Source organism: Mchenga conophoros, linkage group LG14 (genome assembly GCF_057382185.1).
Source record: "Mchenga conophoros isolate Kocher_MC1m ecotype Shallow Benthic linkage group LG14, M_conophoros_male_GT1.1, whole genome shotgun sequence".
In the NCBI taxonomy this organism is placed as follows: Eukaryota; Metazoa; Chordata; class Actinopteri; order Cichliformes; family Cichlidae; genus Mchenga; species Mchenga conophoros.
In genome coordinates this window covers 28753114-28773476 of record NC_140539.1, presented here as the reverse complement: position 1 = coordinate 28773476, position 20363 = coordinate 28753114, and the positions used below count along the sequence as shown (strand labels likewise).

General features: G+C 38.5%; 1 protein-coding gene across 1 annotated transcript in view; it reads right to left on the bottom strand.

Moving 5' to 3' along the window:
* The window catches only part of rtn4rl1b (reticulon 4 receptor-like 1b), a 161814-nt gene that overhangs the window by 54045 nt on the left and 87406 nt on the right, over positions 1-20363 (bottom strand). The gene's annotated exons all lie outside the window — the stretch shown is intronic.

Genomic DNA, 20363 nt, shown 5'->3' with positions numbered 1-20363 from the left:
AGTTTGGTAGGGAATTGGTTATTGTGTTGGTTAGAGTCCAAATTTGGTCATAAGAGTGGACCTGAGCGGTCATTTTGTGAGTTGGAGTCTCCATTGACCACTAGGTTGCACCTGCCTCAGTTATACACTTGTTTCGGGTGTTGATTGTTGTTTCAAAGTATTATAAATTATTCTAGAACGGCAGTTCGAGTCTGCTAGGAAGCGCAGAGCCCGGAGGTTACGCTCCCTCCTTGTCGTGGACGCGCGACATTGACCTGTCGGCGAACAGGGTTAGTTCAGTTTGGCTTAACTGTGGGGTACAGGGCATCCTGGAATTAAGCTAGGAGTTAGAGTCTCCTTACCGTTTGGAACGGTACCTGCGTTTTTTTGGTCAGAAGAAGTTGGACTTCGGGCGTGTAACTTTACCTAAAACTTCAAAGTTTGGGTTGGTTGACGCTTTTAAATTGAGTTAGGGATTTTAGAAATGAGGCCAGAAACAGTTAAAGTCTTGATACTGGTTAATTGGTCGCAAAAAACTCAGGGAGTTTATCCGCTGGGCGGTTATTTTAAATTTGTCTAAAATTGTGTAGGCGCTAAAGCTGGCAGATCTGACAGTGGTTGTAAATATAAGACGTCGTTGTAATATAGAATAAGAAAATTTGGTGTGAGAGATCTCTGTGTGTCGAGTCAGTAATGCACTGACTGCCTGCTGCCATTTTTAGATGGAGAGTGTGTGTGCATGCAAATGAGGCAACTGATGCAGAGCGCATGAGAGGACTATGCTTTCGGTTTTGTGTGATTATTCAGCCCTATAACTATTGTTTGCAAATGTGGATAAATGTCTGTGATTAAAATGCTGGCTTAGTGAAATAATAACATTGTAAATATATGAATGGTGACAGCGTTTCAAAATAGAATATAAGAATTGTTTGTGTTTAAAACCAACGTTTAGGTAAGAAGATTTAAGGTGGATTTGAAGGCATAAACAAAAAATAAAAGGGTTACAGTCTGCAAGTGTTGTTAATTCATGAGCTGACTGGATGCAGAGTAAGTGGAGTGGTCATCCTGAGAGGATTGAATGATGCTCTAACTCTGTGGTCAAGTCAGACATAGGTTTTAAGTAACCATGAGCCACTAATAAGCGTGACAGATTAATGAATATGTGTAAATTGAACTTGTTAAATAGCCTTAATAGAAGTATCTCAATGAACACGCAATGAAGTGGACTTTTTAGGGGTAGTTTACCATTGATACCATAAAAAGCAACTTAATTAGTAGTTCAATAACAAATTTTAAAGATAACCTTTGTTATTTGATAAGAGAGAGAAAAATTCAGGTTACATATAGTAAATAAATAAGGGAATGTTAATCTCTGCGTCATTCCACACTGAAATTTCAATTGTAGGGGATCATCTGGAGGTGAATTGTGTAGGACACGGGGAGACAGAAGAATCTCCCCATGAGTTTTCGGTGTGCATAGAAATTGAGGAGGCTGAACTGGAACCCTGCCTGGGTCGTTGTTTTTGTTTATTTGAGGGTCTGCTGGAAATTTGTGAGAACGACCACCTTGATATGTGGGAGCCTTCTCGGGCAGCGATTTTTTGTTAAACATGTGGCAGGTTGTGCAAAATGGAGAAAGCTTTGACATAATGAATAAAGGTGTGAGAGGTATTTCTTTGGTGATGTAAAGTAGGAGGTTTTAAAGTTTGAAAGTGTTTTTAATTTGAGAGAGGCATGAGTGATGTTATAAGAGTTTGAGTTTCTTTTTCTTTCAGTTTAAAACACATAAGTACATACACTTGGTACACCTGTTTACTCTTTGACTTTATTAAAACAAACGGTGTATTTGAGTTTGAATTTCAGTAATTGTATGTTGATATGGTAATTTAGTTTTATGTTAGGTGAAGGAGATGTCCATCTCTGCGTCTTGCAGGATCGAAAGTGAAAGTTGAAGGTTGTGATGTGAATGCTGTGAGTACTCGATTTGAATGATTCTGTGTGAGGTGTACAAAATACTAAATAATAATAACACTATGAAAGTTGATAGTAGAGTGAGTGCAAGGTGATGTGTGAACAGAGGAAGTCTGAGAGAGAAGTGTGTGCGTAGGCAAAATGCAGAGTGTGTGCGTGAAATAAGGGAGTATTGTTTTTACATCAAGGTTTAGTAGAACTAAAGTAGAACGTCACAAACAAACAAAAGAAGGTAAAATGAAGAGAGAAAATAACTGACAATTACATTAATGAATAGAAAACACACATACACAAAGTGCCATATGTGAAATTATTCTAGGAAGGAGTCAGAAGTGAGATAGTTTAATATAAGATGCAATGAAGGAAGCAGCTTACACTCCTTTAATTCCCAGAGCCAGTGTGTTCCCTCCCCTGCCCACTTGGGCCCCGTATCAGGCGAGTATGGAAGGCTGGATAGCCCATGACGGGTAAGATCCCACCTCGAAACCCTGGGACAACCTAAGGCAGGCACAGTCACGATTACTCGGCTTCAGTAAGAAGACGGGACCTGACGGGTAAGGCCGCTGGGCTGAGGCAGAGGGGGTAAGTGGCAAGTGGAGCCCTACCTTCTGGCTGAGGACAAGGAATGCTGCTATTTAAGGTAGGAAATCAGAATTTGGGTTAGTAAATTTGGGGAGGAGAAAATTGACTGTTTAAAGGCAAAATTATGAAGGAGTCTGACACACTGCAAAAGCACCATATGCAAATTCACACACACAAACAGAAAATGCATTAAACTTATAAAGACAAGACAAGCTCATGGAGTTTAATGCATAGATACAGATTAAACCTGGCTAAGAACACAAACATATGCAATGAAGAACAGCTTGCTATTTTGTATGAATGATACAATGGTGTGAATGTTTAATAAAATATATTTGAGTTTGTAATTGAGGAATAGAAGAAGCCATATGACTGAGGAAGTGACTTTCAGGAGAGGAAGCACGGCAGACAAGAGGAGTGCAGATTTGGGTAGGAAATTTATAGTTTAGTGATATGTTGTTGTAAGGGGGTTTTATGCTGAATTGAAGTATGTTACAGAGCATAAGGGGGTGATTTTTGTTTGCAAATTGTGTGGTTTTAATGAGACTTTCGGTGTATTGAGGAGGTGAAATTATGTGGTGGCAAGACTTGTGTGTTTAAGGTTGTTGTGGTGATGGGTTGATTTTGTCAGTTAGGTTTGGGTTGTTATTTTTGTTTTTAATAGAGGGAGTTTTAGGAAACATGGACATGTCTAAAAAAATTGGGCCCATTATTTTGTAACAGTGCACTTAAAGAAAACCTGTCAGGTGATTTTGTTTTGTTTTTATGAGCTAACAATCAGCTCTATTTTTTCATTTCTGTTTTAAGCAGGCCTGCAACAGTGAATAACGGCGCTGAAAATTCTCGGGAAGAGCAAATATAAGGTGGGCTCTCCAGATTACAATTGGCTGAGGAGAAAGCTACCTGGGGACTATTCAGGACGTAAGTCCCTGTAAAAAGGATTTTATGCGAGTCAATCCAGTCCAAAAGCATAAAGAAATATTTTCCTATGGAAAATAAAAATGACTGAGCTCATTTTGCTGAGGGTGGAGAATCTGACACGGGAAGCTCCACTATTAGCAAATACATGGTGTGACTGCATGTGAGTGAATGTGTGAGTGAATGTGAGGATGAATAAATGTGGACAAACAATTTGCTTTTACCAGAGAAAATTTCTGTTTTGTTTTGTTGACTGGGGTTAGATTATGGGATTATAGTATATTGTTGGGAGAATGCCAAATGCTAAAGGGGAAATATTTTTTGATGTAACTCAGTTACCATTAATTGAAGAAACACATGACTGATAACTGTTTTGTTTTAAGTTTATTTTTATGACATAGATTGGATCATGAGTGGGGAAAACTGAGCATTTTAAGTTTTGTATAGTATCTTGACACATGAAATGTATCAAGATAAAGGGGGGTTTAGGGTTTAATAATTTAATTGTTTAATAATTTAGGATCATTTTAGGACCTTTTGGGTTTTTGATCATTTGGGTATGGTAAAACTGAAACTGTTATTTTTAAGTTAAGGTTAAAGGATTAAAAGTGAACTTGTCACGGTTTGCGAGGCAAGCCGTGTGGAGTTGTAGAAAAGGACCCAAAAGGCGGCAGCTCTGGTGCAGGTGAATATTTATTTACAACGGTGGGCACAAAACAGCACTGGTGGAAAAACAAGAAACCGGAAACCTAAACTGGGTAAGCTAATAACACAAACCAGAAACGAGGATGCAGGGAGGTCCGGGGAAATACACAAGAGACGCAGGGAGACCGAGGGGAAACAACACAGACGAACCAGCAACTACCATAACAGAAGACACAACTTAAATACACCCAGAGAAAGCACGGGGAGAACACAGACATAACAGGCTGGGGGAAACATGGAATAAACACAAAGAGAGACGAGAGCTCATAAATACACAGAGGGGCACAAGGGGGTAAGTGTCACAAAGGGAAAAAACACTTAGGGAACACCACAACAGGACACCTCAGAAAACCTGGCCTAAATAAGGAGCGAAAATACAAGGAACCAAGAATACTGGGCCAACATGGCCCAGGACCATGACAGAACTGAATCCTGTTTAGAAGATACAATGCCAGTTTTTCAAAGCTGTGAATAATTCCTAGAGGGAAAATTAGTGAGGGTTGAAGGGGTAGAACAGCTTTGAGTTCTTTTTGATTTTTAGAAGAAGTGGTTATAATGTAGGCTTACACAGACAGATATTACATAGGTTTATCTTTAGGATAAAGGGGGAGCTTCTACGTAGAAATGATTTTTATACATATTGCATTTTGTGCTTTTAAAGGAGTTGTGGCTCAAATTTGTCTCTTGAGGGTCATGAGCCTTTGGCTAGCGCTATGATTAGCCAATCTACTGTGAGGATAATATGAGTTCATGAAGGATTGCACACGCTTACAGACACAGAGTTAAGAAACACACATGACAGTATTGATTCCAGGCAAAAGGCCTTAAATTCATTTAGCTTTTAACTGAACTTAAAGAAGGACCAAAGAGGAAGGAAAGCATATATTTTGGTTAGGTCTGATAAACTAGAATTAGAAGGTATTGTTACATTAAAGGAGCAAAATGAAATAAAAAGGCTATACCAAAATGGGTTATAACATAGGAAATGTGAGGTTAAAATGAAGTTAACACATAGGAGTTGTTTCAAGGCAGCATTTAGCTATGATGAAATGTATACAGGAGTAATTGCTTATATGCTTAAACTTAATTGATTAGAATGGGTGTTTTCTTTTGGATCTTTTGGGGTAGAGGAACTTGCAGCAGCGACAATTTGTGCACAGGATGTTGATGATCAGATAAGGGAAAAATAGAGCGAGCAACCGGACGTGAAAGCAGGGCTTAAAGAGTTTTAAAGGGATGAGTAATGTTGAAGAATATATATAAATACAAGTCAATAAGTTAAGAAGATAATTAGGATCAGGCTTTTGATTAAAGAGTCCCAGATAGGATAGGTTAGGGAGGTGCAGGAAAAGGTGTTTTGTTTCCTTTGCAGAAGATCTCGGCGACCACAGGAGGGACGAGGATCCTGGAGATCTCGAGGTCCGAGACCACCAGAGAGGGTCTGAGCGAGGACACAATGTATTGCGACCTCTGGTGTTCCAGAGGTCGAGAGAGGGAGTGTGGAGCAGGGAAATTATTTTACTGCTATTGTTAAATAATTGTCATTATTACCATTGCATTAATAATATAATCTGGAGTTTATATTGCATTCAGGGGTTGAACAGTGTGTGTCTTTCAGAAAGACTAAGTTGCAGGCTGACAGGAAGTTGCAGGTTTGCAGAGTGTGCCTTTTGCAGAACTGAAACCGAAAGCAGAGTCTAAGTGCAGGTTATTTTGAGGACGAGACACAGACAGTAGGTGAAGAGGTGACACAAAGAGCATGTGAGGTCAACACATACACACACATTAGTTAAATTTATTTAGAGGAACCGTCCTTGTTGTCTCGGCAAGAAAGAGGAACAATTCATTTTAAGATAAGAACGGAAAGTACCAAGCCATGAAAATAGAAGATGATTTTCTGGGTGAAAAGTCATGATGATGTTGATCTGATCTATGTATAAAATGTACCGGTGACGCATGAAGGGGCGTCAGTAAACAAACCCTGATGCTATAAAATATCTGTTCATGCTTTGATTAAGTCGAGGACTACTGGCTGTCTGCGTACAGAGTGTCTTCCCACACGTGTGTTTATTAAAATCATCGTTTGACTTCACCCGGCCGGATCGGTGTGGTTATTCTTCGATCACCTCTTGTACCCTTCCTCAATTTTGAACCTTAACAGTCTCCAAACAGCCATCTCTTTCCTGACAATTCGCTTTGTGCATATTCTCTTACATATGATAAGTCAACATTGAAACACCTGCGGCTTTTGGTCAGGTGCGGCTAATGTATGTACAAAACAGGATTTTCCCCTGATTTTAGCTTGTGCGGCTAATATTCAGGTGCGCTTTGTAGTCCGGGAAATACGGTAGTTGTCGTTTCTGTCCATAAATAAATCCACTGTCATTCACTAGAGTCTTGCATTTGGGCCCTTCTTTCCCTACAACTCCACGGTCTGCCGTCGCAGCCCGTGACAAAAACAAGTTTAAAAAAAAGAGACTTTTCCATTTGATTACATTTTGTATGATGGATTATGCAGAAAAAGTAGGATTGGGTTGACAGATCTATTGCTTTATTACCTATTCAGGTTGTAAATCGCGAGCCGTCACGTGTGTTTTTTTTTTTTCCTTTCTCTCACCCTCTCTCTCGCACTTTTTTTCTGCTTCACTCTGCACGCGAGCCTTGTGCTTTACGCTGGGCAGAGGGGGGAGGGGCAGTAGTTAAACTCAGTAGCACAGGAACAGATCCAGAGGGGGAGAGAGAGAAAGAGAGCCAGGGACAACAACGTCACATTAGAAAGGTATAGTAATCATCCACAACTATTTTCAGTTGCAGATGATAAAGGATTCAGAAAGTTTATTCATGCAGGTCCATTTGACAGAGAATGTGCATGTTTCTTTTTGTTTTCATATTTTAATTTATATTTAATTGTGTTGTGGTTTGCAGTGTTTTGTGTTGTTTCACTTTAAATTTGTAAAAGGAAAAAGCTGAAAATTTAAATAGTTAAAAGTTGAAATGTGAATAGTTGATTTTTGTATTATATGATTTATTTATTACATTTTATGTGGAGTGAATAAATAAAAGTATATTTACGGTGGCCCCTAGAGATAAAGCACATACAAACTTCAAATCACGTACGAACTCGGAAGCATGTACAAACTCCAAAACACGTAAAAACTCTAAAACACGTAAAAACACGTACAAACTCCAAAACACGTAAAAACACATACAAACTCCAAAACACGTAAAAACTCAGAAGCACATAAAAACTCAAAACACGTACAAAAGACAACAGAAGTGCTCCAGGATGCTGGGGGCAGTGTTGAACTTTTGTTACCGAGTGGCTACACAAGCCAGCAAGTACCAATGACTGGATTTGTTGTGTGGTAGTAACAGGTAAATGAACATTTTTTTTTAAATTATTTGAATATATATGAGTGCCTGTGTATAAATACACAAACAATACACACATGCTTTCAATTGTGTAATTTAAGTGATCTAGTAGCTCTGCTTTGGAAGTTCAGTTCATGCTAGAAATGTGTCTTGGAGTTTGTACGTGTTTTGTCTCTAGGGACCACCGCATATATTTATATATAAACATATATAAATAAAACCACTTTTTTTACGTTAGTAATTCCTTTTGTGCATAATTTTATAATACTGTTAATAATAAATAAATTAAAGCAACAAAACAACCTGAAGAGCCGGTTCGGAGCCGAAAGAGCCGGCTCTTTTTAGTGAGCCGAACCGAAAGAGCCGGTTCTCTAAAAAGAGCCGGAAATCCCATCACTATTGGCACTAGCAGAATGAAAATAAAATCAAGAACCATTCAGCAACAGTACTGAAACTTAACATGACCAGAATCATTGTGAAAACCAGGAATCTAAAACTGAAAAATGACTCAGATCAATGGGACTGATACACCCAGTGTTTAATGCAGCACCATCAGTTTTTGTTGCTTTGGTTGTGCATAAATTGAGCCTAAGTACAGAGTCGATTGTGAGTTGCTAGAGAGAAAGGGATATTTATATCTGTGTGTAATTAAACTTTGGATTCTTTGGGAAAAACCTGCTTGTGATATTTGTCACCTTTAGGAGACTGTTCTCATTTCACACCTATAATAATATCTTTCTGAAGGTGCAGTATTTTCAATAGCAACACCCATGCTGCGTGTCATTTTCATTCACATAATTAGGTTGCTATAAGAAGATACAACTTGGAAACAAGTAGTTTTATGTCAGTGTTAATAAGGTGATGAATAGACATGGCTGTTGTTCTTGTCATACCAGGAAAGAAGAGATGCCTGTGGGGATGTTGAGGTTGCGGTGAAAGCCAAAAAAGCTCACCTGCTCCACTTGGGGAAGAGAAAATCATCGGGAGTGACTGAGGACAGAGGTGTGGAAAATAGCGGAAGGACACATCAAATGGTAGAGAGCGAAGTGAGACGCTGTCATTACCCCTGAGAGGACAGGTGTGGACCACAATTAAGACTGAGTTTCAGTGGCAGCCATCTGTGAACAGTCCCCACCTCACCCGCAAGGGACAGGACATTTCCAAGCATCCACTGCAGTGTGCACATGTGAGGTCAAGCACTCCAATGCATGCATTCACACACATATGGCAACATCTTCATGAATGAAACAGCGATGTACAGCGATGCTGCAGTTGAATTTGAGGTCAGAGAGATGCTTGAAATAATATTTCTCTCCATTTTAGACCTTTCTATTCCAGCTCAGTCTCAAACATAGACACAGCCCCCTGCTACAGGTCTCAGTCAGTCTGTCCTTACTACAGTGCTGGCTCAACCAAAATAATTTCCCTTCCTCTCTGAGCTGCAGGGTAATAAGGGAACAGGAAAAGGGAGGGAGAGAAAGAGGCAAAGTCTAAATGAAAAACCAGCCTCTGTTTAGCATCTTCTCTTTCTGGGGCACGGCTAAGCTTTATTGGATTTTTTTTTTAATTCCTACTTTCGTTAAATCAGACAGAATTTTCTCATAACCTTTGGCACATGTGCAATGTCGAGTTTAATCACTTCTCTTGTTGAAATATACTGTACATGATATTAAAATGCAAAGATGGACAAATAGTAATTCAGCATTTGACAAGTATGTCATACTTTACGTTCTCTTGTTATCTGACAAAGTGATGCTGAAACCTCTGCACTTTAACATCACTTTAATGAGAAGATGCATGAGATTCATGAATCTCATAAACCCACTTAATATCTAGCCTCACTGTATAACAACTAAGGAGATAATCCTCAAATTCCCCTTTCAAATTGAGGTCCCCAGTATGAAGACCAGTGCAGGAATGCAGTTTGCCGATCAAGAGTTGAGGTAGAGTAAAGACCTTAAAATATAACTGCGTAATGCAGGTCAGCACAGAGATGCTCTTAGCAGCATGTGTTGCAGACACAAGCAGAACATTTTCTTATAGATTTTCGATATATATTTTTTAAAGGCCTAAATGAAAGAGAAACACGAGAACTCACTCTACAGACATGCAGCCACAACATGCCACACAATCCCCCACCCTCCCTATTTGTCTATCCATTCAACCACCCATCAAAGATACAATAATATAATTTGGTGATGAGAAGACAGGCTGGACATAATTGCCTCTAATGACCCATTGTTTACTGCACAGCCTCAGCTGAAGTGTTAGCGTCTTTATATTGCAGTTTCTGAGTCAGTGAATGATTTTTGCAGATTTTTGAATGAATTTCAAAGATATCTGCAAAGAAGCATCTGTTTTGGGGGCTTTCTTTGCTCTTTTGGGGTGTGTTTGTGTGTATGTGTATGTTTGTATACACTTTTTTTACTCCATTCTTCTAAAAACTGAATTGGAAGATCTCTTTTAAAATTAGTTCTTGCTAAGGCATGGAACTATATCAGTATCCAGAAGAGATTGCATTGCATTACAATTTAGTGCATCCCGAGTGGTGGAAAAAGAGAGAGAGATCCTCAGTGATGTATGACATGCTCTTATAGTGAGTATATCTTACTACCATCAGGACAGAGAAACAGGCTGTCATCTTTGTGAGCTTCTCGTAACCAGTCATCTTTTATACCTTGTAGTCAACTATGATGAGCTAATCCAAGTGAAATAGCATCGGTATCGCTTACGCATAATTGTGCTTTGAATTAACTTTATAATCCTTAGTGACATATCTCGGTAATATCCACCGCGAGTTTTGTGTTTCAACCTCTAAAAATCTGTGGGGAATTTTTTTTAGCTTGCTAAAAATAGTTTCTGTCATTCTCGTAGCATTTTGTTACAGTTTACAGTTCAAGCATTGATTTTTAAATGCAACATCTAATAAATTATTGATAAATAGAGTGATGTTAATAAAAAGCATTGAGCAGCCTAACCAGTGCATTAACTATAAAGCTGCATTTGAATGATGTTATTATTAGGTCATTTCCTGCTTGCTGATCTCAAATGGTTAGTTCATTGTCATCAGTTCAGAATACTCTCTGGCCAAAAGTATGTTTGTGCAGGTCATTCAGATGGAAAAACAATTCATGCAAAGTATTACAGTGGATATCTATAAAGTGTATTTTGCATAGGGTATAGATCCTTGGTCATGGTGGTGATGTGAGTGTGAACCAGCTAAAGGGTGAGTTACATACAACTATATATAAAAGAGTATAGTATAGAGACTGTGTATACATGTGTATACAACTTTCAAGTGCAATTAACTGCTTAATGTAAACAAGATAAGTACTGAATAAAGTCCTCACCAGTTTTTTATGATGTCTCAGAGGACAAAACACACTTAGTCTTTTTAGATATGTGTCCTCCCATTAACGAGAATAGAAACCACAGCATCATGAACTAAAATACTCTCAATCATGCATGAACTCAGCAGTGCTGAAGAGATGGAGCCCTCAAACCCACACTTACTAAGGTTGCTCCCGTGGAGAGAGCTCATTTGCATGCAGTTGATAGAGCATGATTTTTGCCTGTGCACTGTCTGTAAAGTAGGTTTTGCACAGCTCATGATAAATATAAATCTCAGCATGCTTACCTGCTTGTATAGGTTGGTTTGCTGGCATTAAAACAACAGATGTTAGTTGTACATTTTAAACATTTTTTTTTTTTACATAATTTTTGAAATTGTGCCATACTGCATTCAAAATAACACTTCTATTGCCAAATCTCCTACTGCTGCACCTGAGCACACAATACATTTGCGCTCTCTGCAATTACACAACCTTTTCACCGGCAAATACACCCAGGAATATCAAATATGAGGAAAGATTCACCTATTACATCTTGTGTTGTTTCACAGAAAGGAAGTATGAGATAATCATGCTAAAAATAGCCAAAAGCTTCCTGCTGCCTGTGCTTCCCCTGCAGACACACCAGTGATACTGGGACCATTACTTAGAGCAATGGAGAGCTGAAAAAAGTCAAATAGCATACGATGCAAATGTGTACAAGATCTTAATGATTGAGCAATTGCCTGATTAAAGAATGTATTTGACTTTAAAACCCTGCTCTAATAGGAATGTCATCTTATCATTATAGTATAGAAAAATGAAAATTGAATAATATGCTAGCCCTAAAGCCAGTGATATTTACAATATAAGAACACTGACTGTGTAACGATTATGTCAGAGTAAAACGTATAGATATTTTGGGGATATACCAGAAAGAAAATGTATCAAAGCTTTAAAGAGTGAAGAAAGAGATCTCAGAGCCTTGACTGAGAAACTCAGTGACCCTCATCCACTTCTTCCATCTCTTTTTATCAACTATATCCGCGCTTGACCATCTGGCAAAATTCTATCCTCTGACAATCATCACTGATAAGATAACAGAGACATCTGTTTAGTTAGCTCCAGTAAAGACAGATGTGATCACCATGACTTCACTCACTGGGTTTTAAAGCCTCATTTTAAAGTCTCAGTGTCTTAGAATCTTGTCTGTTGTCATGTTGTTGTTGTTGTTTTTCTTGGAAAACATAAATTACACTAAATCAAAAATCAAAAAATCCAGGCCCTAACAAGACTTAATAAATGGTTGATTTTAAGTGTTGCAAATTGATTTAATTAATTATAGAGTCTGAAACAGCTTTTTCACACAGTGCTGAAAACATGTTTTTTAATGTCTATGCAAACCACACTATTCAGCACTTTTATGGTTTAAAGCCAAGCAAATGAGGCAAAGCTAAGATGCTTTTGATATGTGCAAAGAAGCCCACAGAGGGGGTTCATGGATGTAGTGAATAAGGACATGGAGAGGGTTGGTGTGACAGAAGAGGATGTTAGGGATAGTGTGAGATCAAGGCAGTTGGTCAACCTCTAAAGGCAGCAACCAAAAGAAGAAGAAGAAGACGAAGACATGCACAATGCCCATTTCAAGACCCTTTAGTGATATCACAAATAGCATTTGTTTGTTTTAGGTTAAGGCTACTTCTTTAAAATTCTCTCCCTGCTGAGATGGCTTCTAACTATTCTTACCAGCTCTTAAAATCTTTTTGAACTGCTAATTTGTACTAAGACATTCAGTGGAGTATTACAGATGAAATTTTCCTTACGATTCATGGACTTGAAAATGTGTATACAGTGTCAAACAGAGTAAAAGTGAACTCTTTCATCTATATTTTCTGTACACTTTTAGATAATACTAATTTACTACTCCTCGCTGTACAGTATGTCTTTAGCTTATAATTTCTTGTCTAGGACAGAAACTCTTCACCAATGTTTAGCCTTGCCCAGCAAGCTCCCTGCACCAGGCGGCCAGATAATGGGCTGGTGTGGTGCACGGCAGGAGCAGGCGTTCCTAATGACCCGTAACTGAGCAGCACTGGGCTGTACAGTAAGAGCACTCAGGAGCCTCATGAAATCTAACCCCGATCTCATTTTGTAACAGCATGCACTTGCTCTGAAACATGGCGTCACTGGTGGGCGTTAATAATAAAGAAGCAAGACAGGCTCTGAGCCTTCAGAAAGTGGTTCTCTCTCCAGTTTTACTAAATTTGTTGAGTAGCGTTGTTGACCAGTTAATAAAATCTGCTTTGGCTCTAAGGCTTTCATTCCAGCCCACACTGACTTAAGTCTATTTCATTCATAGCAACTTTTCTAAAGTTATTCCTTGATGCATGCAGATGGGATGGACTGGTCTATTGTTGTGGAAGGAATAGAAGGGGAGAAAGAAGTGTGCTGATGCTTCACAGCTCCTAATCCTATTGGAAGTTAGTCCTGCTGTTTGTTCTCCTGTTTTGGCCCTATCAGTCACACTTAGATGAAGCCTGAGGGGAAGTAATATGGGTAGATTGGGCCTGAGTGGCATGGGGAAGTTGCCAGGGCACATGGGGGACTGCGAAGTAATACTGTGTGAAGTACCACAGCCAGGGGTTCAGCTCACAGTGGATGGATGTGTAATGGTAATGAAGAGAGATGAGATGAATCTGATACTCAAAGGAGGGAAATGTCTCTCTTTCAGTCACTCTCTCTCTCTCTCACACACACACACACACACACACAGACACAGTACTGTAAAGAATGGCCATATAGATTGTGTGCTGAAATGCTCGCTTGTGATAAACATCATTTGGTACGGTGCTATTTCTGCAGTGTCTCCACTTTTAAATGTTTCAGGAGCGATACAGTGAAACTTACAGGGATGGAATTTATTGATATACAGTATGAAAGGAATGTGCTGACACAATACATCACCAGTTCTTGAATTGTGAACTTGAAATAATTTTCTGTGATAGGCTACACATCCACAGTGGGTATCACTGCGTAATGGACTTCCTGTGGTACGGTCTGAATAAGGACTCTGTAAGATGGAAACAAAGATAGGCTGGCATTTTAAAATGTCTACATCCAGCCCCGGCTCTATCTAGCTTGGAGGGATAAGAGTGTCAATTGGATGATTCAGAGTGTGTCTATTTTAAAGCACCTACTGGACACTTTTAATGCATGGCTAACTTTTTTTCTTTTCTTTCTTTCTTTCTTTTTTTTTTTTTTTTACAGAATTTGCTGTGACTTTTAAAATATGCAGTGATGGATGTCACTTTCAGTCAGAAATTGCTTTTTTTCATACTCCAAATTAAAAAAAAAGAATATAAGTGGAATCTGTTTTTACAGCATTTTATCCTGAGTACTTAAATAATAGTACTATTTATGCAATAAAATCCATAACAGGACCTTTGACGATGCTTGTTATCTTATTAGGACCTAAGCAAATATGTCCAGCGCATTCTCAAAAAAGCTTTCTAACAGCCCATTGTGCTATATAATGAGAAATCAGAGAAAAGTGAGATATTATCTGGAGTCTGTTTACCTACCTTACCCTGGTTGCTAACGAGCTCTGAATGTCTATGTCTCATAGAGAAATGAATAGGGGTTGGGGATGCACTTCCCCCACCCAAGTTAGAGTAAAAGCCATTAATAATACTCTTTAGTCAGTTGCAAGGTGCAGATTAGTTTTTGCCCCATGACTTCAGCCCTATTCTTCTACATGGCAAAACTGCTCTGAAGAACTAGAAAAATAAATCCTTTCTTTATTCTACTAATGAAGATTTATAGCTGGACGTTTGAAATTATAGATAACTTACACACTGCAGTGAACTAAAACTAGAGAGAGAGGGCAATGAAGGAAACGGTATTAAGATCTTTGAGGTCTTCCAGCAGGCACGCCAGTGACATGCACATATATCCTTTCCATTTCATTACAAATCAGAACCCAGTACACACACACAGATGGGTGAGGCAAGTACAGTTTAACATGAATAAATCCTAAATTAAAAAACACATGAAAACATTTAAATAATTTCCCCCAGGGATCAATAAAGATCAATAAAGTATTCTGATTCTGATTCTGATTCTGACATTTGGCAAAAATTGCTCAACCACGCTGATTGTATTTGATCACAGAGCACTAATGTAACTAATGTAAACATGAAGTGCTGCTTTATTTCCAACCAAAAACTCTCTGACAGTGTAAATGCTTAAAGTGGGTACATCTCTGATCCAGTTTTATTTCTGTCTCTATTAAGGTTGATTATAAGTACTTGGTTAGAATAAAGCACAATATTTTACGGCTGAACCTTTATCCACTCTCTCTTATCTCTCTTGTGGTGTTATGATATTTGATCTAACAATGAATCCTGATTGCGACTACATAGCTCATAGTGGCCCTTAAGAATTTTTCCAATGTAGAACAATATCTCTATAGTTGAAGTTTTGAAATAAAAAAAAATGTAATTGAAACAAACATTAATGACAAACATTAAAAAAGATAGTGAAAAGAGTCTTTCTCTGCTAGTCAAAACAAGGCGAAGCAAAATCTCATTTTGCTTCACCTTTAAAAGGGCCACAGAAGAAGGTGGACATACAAAGCCTGAAGCCTGGAAAATCAATCAGGAAAATAAGTGTGAGTTCCACATAGCCTCTTTGTATTGCCTTCTTGCTATGCTCAGGTTAGCTTTAATCATCACTGATCCCTTGCTACTATTCAGGAACTCACAGCTTCTTCTCCTGCCCTTAAAGCCTTTGATATGGATAGGTGTGAAACTGGCTCTCATTGCTGATCCCTACCACCACCAGGCTCACCATCCAGGTAATTCAGTCTGCAGTCTCCGGTTTGTGAATTGATTACTTTGCTATCCCTCTTTAAATTGGTGTTTGGAGAGTGGCTCTCTTTCGCTTCAAAAAAAAAAAAAAGAAGAAGAAGAAGAAAAAAGAAAACTCTCATCAAATCAAATGGAAATCTAATATAGGAGGCTAATGGGAATGGCTAGTGGATAGCCTATGGTTCAGAATGATGCATGAACGTGATGATCTGATGTGTGCATTAGACAAGTCCATAGCTGACCATATTCCATTGGCTATCTTATGGGCTTATGGATAGTATTTCAACCAAGTCTACTTCTCCAGGCCCAGGTTTCTTAAAGTGGAGCCCAAGGCCAGTGGGGAACCTTTGTACCATTTTATGTGTCAAGCAAAGAGTGCACTACTGTACATTTAGTTCCTTAAAATTTCATGTCATACTGTAATACGACAGCATAGAAAAATGGACAAATACAGATAGTTTAGAGAAATTTAAAAGGCACCTGATAGCAAAAAATAAATAAATAAATAAAGCAAACACATTATAAACAGTAATTTCTTCTCTGTGTGCACATTCTTCTTATGAGAACTCACAGAGTCACAGATAGGTCCATAAAAAGTGACCTAAATACCACATAAATACCAATTTTTGTGCTTTTGCTTATGTATGTTACCACAATCAGTACTCAAGAGTGTTAATCCAAGGCATAAGCAAAAGAAATGTTTTAAATGTTTAGGAGGCTCTGGACAGACCAAGGACACAAGGAAGAAAATATATCTCTTGGAGGGCTTGGGAACACCTTGGTATCCGAAAGAGCTGGAAGAGGTGGCAGGGAAAAGGGTGGTCTGATAATCTCCTCTTAAGGGTAAATTATGGTCCCACATATGTGTCTGTTTGCATATGGTTTCTGTTCAGAGTAAAAGGAGAAGGCGTTTAACACACCATAAATGTGATCCCATTTACCGTTGTCTTCCATGATCCCAACTGGACATTTTTGGATGTGGGTGACCTATACATAGGTAAAATGCTTATTGGTTGACAAGTGGGCCAAAACAGGGAAAGGAGCAACAGTGAAAATCATCAGGAATTTTTGATATCCTCCACATTTGGCTGATGGACCAACAATAGCACAAGCAAGAGAAGCCCACAGTCCAGTCCTACTACATGTTTTTGACACTGCCTGCATCTGACAACAAACACTGCCTTTGCACTGCCCTTGCTCAAGGAAGCTTTAGACTGCTACCTGTACACAGATAAGTGGTAGAAAATGGATAGATGGATGGATAGGATTAACTGAAAAGCAGTTTCATGGCCAGGTTGGGACAGTTCCCCTATTTTATTACAAATTAGCAGGTAATACTTTTGGAAACGATTCCAAAAATGAACTTCATTTGGGCTCTGTCTGAAACTCTCGCTATGAGGTCCAAACAAATGTCGATGCAAGTGAAGGAGGCCGTCATTATGATGAAAACCCAAAATAAACCTATCAGAGAAATCTACAATGTGGCACATTGTAAAAAAGAAAAATTAACTGACAGCAACATCAAAAGTCTTGGAAAACTACAGAAGATAACTATTGGGGATGATGGCAGAATTCTTTCTTCAGTTAAGCAAAACCCCTTCACAACATTTAGCCAAGTCAAGAACACTATTACAGAGATGCCATATGATGTCAAAGTCTACATTCAAGAGCCACCTTCTTGAATATAAAGACACAGTTTACAATAAGGTGTAAACATTACACTGATTACACTCATAAACAAAAAGAGCTGATTAGACATTGATAGAAAGTGTTTAAAAGAGCCTGCACAGTTCTGGATATAAATTCTATGGAATTCTATGGAAACAGAATGATTAGAAAAGTATGGGGAAGAAGAGGAACAGCTTGTGATCCAAATCATGGGAATCCTATTATTAAAATTATTTCCACATACCCAATTATTTCTGAGCTTTTAAAAATGGGGGACTATGTATAAAAATGTCTGTAATTCCTAAAGATTTAAAGCAATACTTCAGTTAAACCCCTTGAATTACAGCTGAAAGTCAGCACTTCAATCACATCTTGTTTGATTTAAAATCCAATGTGGTTATGTGCGTAGGCGACATTTACAAAAATCATTTAATTGTCCTAAATTGGTGATTACAACTTTAAGAACTACTGCTTTAAGCCAACATTATGAGCAATAAATTAATCAATTAAGTAAATTAATACATTAAAAAATTAAATCCTGCTCTACTCTCCTCTTTCTTCCCCTACAGATCAGACCTTTTTAGTAGACCTGAGTGCACTCTAATGTGTTTAACTTGACATTATATGTTTCATGGCCTTGTAGCCATTAGGATTTTTTTTTTTTTGCAGAGCAGCATGAGCTTATGTAAGAAAGAGCTTCATGGTAGGAGGTGAGAAATTCAGGTGACACTGCATAATTATGTGTCAGTCTTCGAGTCTCTGTTTAAGTAATGCATGTTGAGTTTGCAGTACATTTGGAGTGTCTAAATGCATCTCTTTACCTGCAGCATCACATGTTTGCTGCGTTTCCCCCCCTTCTGATTCAGTCTCTCTATATCTCTGTATTCCTCACCTCTTTGTCATGTCTAGACACTCACTGTTGAGCTAGGCTCTGCTATATCACCGATCGATGAATCACCTGGGGTAACGCATGCAGCACAGCTGGGCATTGTCGTTTTCCTTGGAGCCACAAATACACAAACAAACAGACGTACATACAAAGATTTAGCCTTTACATAGCCCCTGAGTCTACATATACTGTAACAGATGAATGTCACCCCTCCAGGCACTCTGCTCAACAATCAATACACCACATGCAAAATGTCCTGCTGGAATTATGCTATGGACTACTTGCACTAACACTTCCACGTTCTATGTAGTCCTGCTCCAGTGCTTCCGGTGCGGTTAAACCATGGCGACGTTCTACACTCGCTGCCTACAAGAGCTCCCAAAATTGAACATCACCGATGTTCATCGGATTTGCAGAGTGACGACTACCCCCGCCAGCAAATTAGATAAAGGATTTAAGTTATATGCTGCATCATATATACACAACTACGAAGGTAAGAAAACGTAAATTAACTGACAAAGAAACGCTAGCTAACGTCAAATGCAAACACTACGTTACTCCGCTATGTCCTTCATTTGATGTCAGTTCTCTACATTACATGTTTTCTTAAACGGTGTTTTATGTCGTCCTAAACTATAGTTGAGGTTTTCTTAACTAATGTCACTTTTGTTGTTAGACACTGTTATAATAGCTTTAGGTAGTTGGCTAACTATGGAGGTAGTTAACTACCTAATGCTACTCTTGCTAAGTGTAAAATATATATGTTTAAGACATGCTGAAATGAGTAATACAGAAATAATGCTAATGGTACTTGTATCTTTATTCAGTGTCCAATAAAGACAGGTTGTCAGGGGAGGTCGGTGTGAGAGCCCTGTGCTACAGGTCGATGAGGAAGAGTGAGGCACCACACAGACTAAGTGTAGGCAGGAAGCTGTGTAAAGTTGTCTGTAACTCTGGAAATGGCTCACAAAATAGAGGAAGCTACACGTGAGCAAAGCTCTTCGTCTGAGTGGCATCAGCTCCGAAGGCCCAGAGTGACTGCCTCTAGGTTTCGGGAGGTGTGTCACGTCAGAGGCCAGAGCTCGGCCGAGTCACTAGCAGAGCGTATATTGAAGGGAACAAGGCAGACAGCAGACATGAGGAGAGGAACTGAGATGGAGCCTGCAATAGCAGCAGAGTATAGTAGGCTAATGAATGTTAACTACTCACCCTGTGGTCTGGTCATTCACCCCATTGCCCCCTGGCTTGCTGCATCTCCTGATGGTGTTGTTTTTGACCCCAATGAATACCCCCAGTTTGGCTTCGTCGAATTCAAATGTCCCAATGTACAAAACTTTATTGACTGCAAATATGTGCAGATGGAATGTGGTACCCCTAAACTAAAAAAGAGCCACGCATATTACTGGCAAGTGCAAGGACAACTGCTCATCAGTGGGATGCAGTGGTGTGACTTTGTTGTGTGGGCACAAGAGGACTACCTAGTGCAAAGAATATACATGGATACAGATGTGCACAATGCAATCAGAGAAAAGGCAGACTATTTCTTTTTTTACATATATATGCCAAGATACCTTTGTTTGAAAAAATGAACAGTGAAAACAGCAAAAAGAAAAACAGATCCTTCAGGCTGGCTGGAACAAAATAACTGATGTTTTATTTTCAATATATTTCATGAATTCTTTTGTTGTTACATGTTACTTTTATGTGACATCAATAAACTGTTATTTAAGCAATGGCATCAATTTAATTTTTAAAAACACACATTAAAACATTGAATTTGTGCAGAACTTATTTACATGGTAAGTATTTAAAACTCCATGCCTAGCATACTGATATACATTTAGACAATAACACAACTGAACTGTAGAAAATGACAAATGGTATTTTTGATGTTACAAAAGTTCAATGTCACTTATGGTTTTAAAACGATTTAGTGATTTACTTTATAATTTTGATAAATAGTTTTGTTGAATCTGAATAGTAATATAGTAGTATAATTAAACAGTATTATTAACATTAAACATTTGCAATGAATTTGAATTATCAATAACTGAAACTCAACTATCAGCACTCAAGTACCAG